Consider the following 3,427-nt stretch of genomic DNA (forward strand, 5'->3'; position numbering starts at 1 on the left):
CATGTATTTACATATACACAATATATACACTGAGCAGGGACTAATGTCTCGCTCTTTTCTTGCGAGGCTCTTCGGCCGGGGGCTCGTCACTCACGTCCACCTCGATTTGGGGCGCGTAGCTCTTACGCCCCGGGGTGACAAAGGTCTCCGCGATGTCAGTACTGTTTTTCTCTCCCGCCAATTCCATTAATTTCGGGCGGGAGACTGCCACCCAGAGGCGCTGCTTAATCTTGCGCCCCAACTCGAGGGAGTAAGGCCGAGCCCGGCCAGAAGGATAGAGCAGCTTCGGCTCCACGACGCATCGGTTTCCGTTAATTGAAATGCATCCATCTGCTTATCTAATACATATTTCCAGACTGTCTGGACTCTACTTCAGTAAGCACAGGGCACACCCTGGACAGGATACTAGTCCATGGCAGGGTACACACCCAGTCATAGTCATACACTATGAGCTTCATTATTCATTGTGTTCTCCAATAAAATGTCATGATATGACCACCATGACCATTGGGTAAGCTTACAGAAGAGAGTTGAATGGATGGATATGTCATGACTACTTTCTTTCTTTAAGGGTATCACAGGTCCTCAGGGTCCACCAGGATGAAAGGGTTTCCAGGTCTTCCGGTAAATTCCACTGCTCCATCCTGTTTTATTTACACTGAGTCTCTATGGGATGAGGGCAAATATTATTTCCATTAGTGTAAAAAAAATAAGAAACCAAAATGCTTCATTGTTTGTCTCAAGTTCCTCTTGCAAACCCAGCTCGACAAATGTCCTGCATGGTGGGTTTGAATTGAATTTGAATTTGAATTGAATTTGAAGTGATTTGAATTTGTTTTGCAGGGACTTCCTGGAAACAAGGTAATTTGCACGTTGAGATTCCGGGGGGCATGAGGTGGACTGAAGGGTTTCCCAGGACTCAAAACACCTTCATTCACAGGGGATGAAAGGTATGCAGGGAATTGCTGGAGCAAAGGGACTGAAAGGACACAGAGGCCCCCAAGTAAGGGAGTCCTGCATGTCACATGTCACATTAATCTGTGAATTCTGATACATCAGGAGCTTTTAAAAAGTGAAACGTGAACCGTAACCCTAACCCAAAAGACCAGCTTTCTTTAATGATGGATATTATAATACATTGTGAACTACACAGGGTGTCCACGGGGTTTGAAAAAGTATTAAAAGGTAGCAAATCACATAAGCAAAAATTAAGGCCATTAAAAAGTATTACACGCAAATTTACGAGGTATTAAGGTGTAGATTTTTTTAACTATGAATTGTCCATTTGTGTTTTAAAGTTTATTTGCTAAATTTCTTGCAAATTATTTTAAATGTGGATTAGGCTCAGTCCTTCATTCATAGATGATCTCTGTGATGCTGATGTCATATTCGGTGGTCGAGCGACGTCTTAAACAGTTTGCGCACTGAAGTACATGTTGGCTGCTTACACTCGGAAAAGCAGGGTGCGTTCGACTTGGGCTTAGGTTTGTCTGCAGCTGACGTGATGTGGAACGAGATCGGCTGCAGGGGTGGAGTATAAACACGAGGCTGAAGTTGGCTACTTATTCGTAGCTCCTTATTTGGATTTTCCAGTCCACCTTAAATGCTTCACAGCCCAATGCAATGACGCGATTGTGCCTGTAGGTGGATCGTTTTAGTACCTTAGACCTCTCTGTGCCAGGCTAATATCAACTTCTCAGTACACGTCAGGTACCCCACTATATAGATAAGGTGACAATGTCCTGTCCCAGACTGATTTAATGCTCTAAAAATCTGATGAAAACAAGGCATGTTATACTATAGTGCACAAAGGTGTGAATGAGAAGCCAGGTTTACTTGCTGATTGTAATACCATAAACCTGTCTGTGCCAGGCAAATATCAACTTCTCAGTACACGTCAGGTACCCCACCATATAGAAAAAGTGACATTTCAGCACGACAATGACCCCAAGCATACATCCAAATACACAAAAAATGGCTTCACCAGGAGGAAATTGAAGTTTTGGACTGACCCAGCCAGAGCCCAGATGCAAATCCAACTGAATATCTGTGGGGTGACCTGAGGAGGGCTGTGCACAAGAGATGCCCTTGCAATCGGAGAGATTTGGAGCGCTTTTGCAAGGAAGAGTCGGCAAATATTGCTAAGTCATGCTGATAGACTCCTACCCAAAAAGACTGAATGGTGTAATTAAATCAACTGGTGCTTCAACAAAGTATTAGTTTAAGGGTGTTCACACTAATGCAACCAGCTTATTGTATGCTTTATTTTTTATATAGTTTGTTTTTCAATTGAATTATACGGGTTCTAGGCCACATTAAAGATGTGATAAGTTTTGAAATGATTTATTATGGTCTCGTTTTTTACATCACGAAATCCTGGCTTTTTAACAGGGATGTGTATGCTTCATATATACACTGTACCCGCTGTGTACTATGTGTTTCAGATTTGCCTGGCCAAAGAATAAGATTCAAATTTGAATTGTGGTCTATTTCCAATTGTGGTCTATGTCCAATTGCTTACCATGGGATGCTACCTGGTTACTATTACAAAAGAAAAATCACGTTATGTGGATTCCACTGTATGACATACATATGTGTGGGATAGCTTAAAGATTTTTTTCATCTGTTGTTTTATACTTTCATAACTCTGCGGCATGTGCCATGCAGCATGTGCCACTGTCAACGCTCCCCTGCATCGAAGCTGTGAATAGGAAGCTAACTTCAGCCACAGAATAAGAAGGTGCGAATGAGAGGCTGCTTGGCGCCCCATCCTGGGTTGCTCCCTGCCTTGAGCCCGCAGCCTCCTGGATAGGCTCTGGACACCCGGTTTCAGAAAATGGATGGATGAATGAAGCCAAACAAATGTGTGAACTGTGAATAAGTAACGAATTTCAGCCTCGTCAGCCTCATACGGCAGTTATTGTTGAATTTTGCTTAACATGAATTCCCTGCAATGGTGAATAAAATACCTTTTATTAGGAAAGAATGCGCTGCCCATTAAAATATTGTACAAAAAAAAAAAAAAAATCCTTTTCACACACGTATTTCCCACAATAGTGGCCATGCTTCACACACTTGAAGACATCAAAATATCCCTGGAATGTTTTTAAATGTTCAGTAAATATTTTTGTGCATTTTGGTTTTTACAATGGCATGGCAAATAGGTAAATAGCAAATAGGACACACATTATCCTGTAATCTTCTGACAAACGTTAGGTTCAGACACATATAACAATAACATCTGAATAAATGAAATGTCAATTAAAATTAGAAATCATGATTTATGAGTAACTTCAAATCAAATTCTAAGAAATGTATAAATCTCAGAAAATACTACCCACATACTGCCCAAAATTCCTTTGGCTCCCATTGCTCTTAGCTCAGCCAGGGATATACAATCCAGTGTCCGTCCTCCATTGTTTCTCCT

The 3,427-nt window shown here is 41.6% G+C and overlaps 1 long non-coding RNA gene across 1 annotated transcript; it reads left to right on the forward strand.

Annotated features, from left to right (window-relative positions):
• Positions 1–603: 603 nt before the first annotated feature.
• On the forward strand, positions 604–3,002 carry LOC125721069 (uncharacterized). Its single transcript, XR_007385680.1, has 4 exons — positions 604–624; positions 844–861; positions 941–1,003; positions 2,668–3,002. It is a non-coding gene; the product is annotated as an uncharacterized LOC125721069 (long non-coding RNA).
• The last annotated feature ends 425 nt before the right edge of the window (positions 3,003–3,427 follow it).

The sequence above is a fragment of the Brienomyrus brachyistius genome, unplaced genomic scaffold, assembly GCF_023856365.1.
Source record: "Brienomyrus brachyistius isolate T26 unplaced genomic scaffold, BBRACH_0.4 scaffold27, whole genome shotgun sequence".
Lineage (NCBI taxonomy): Eukaryota > Metazoa > Chordata > Actinopteri > Osteoglossiformes > Mormyridae > Brienomyrus > Brienomyrus brachyistius.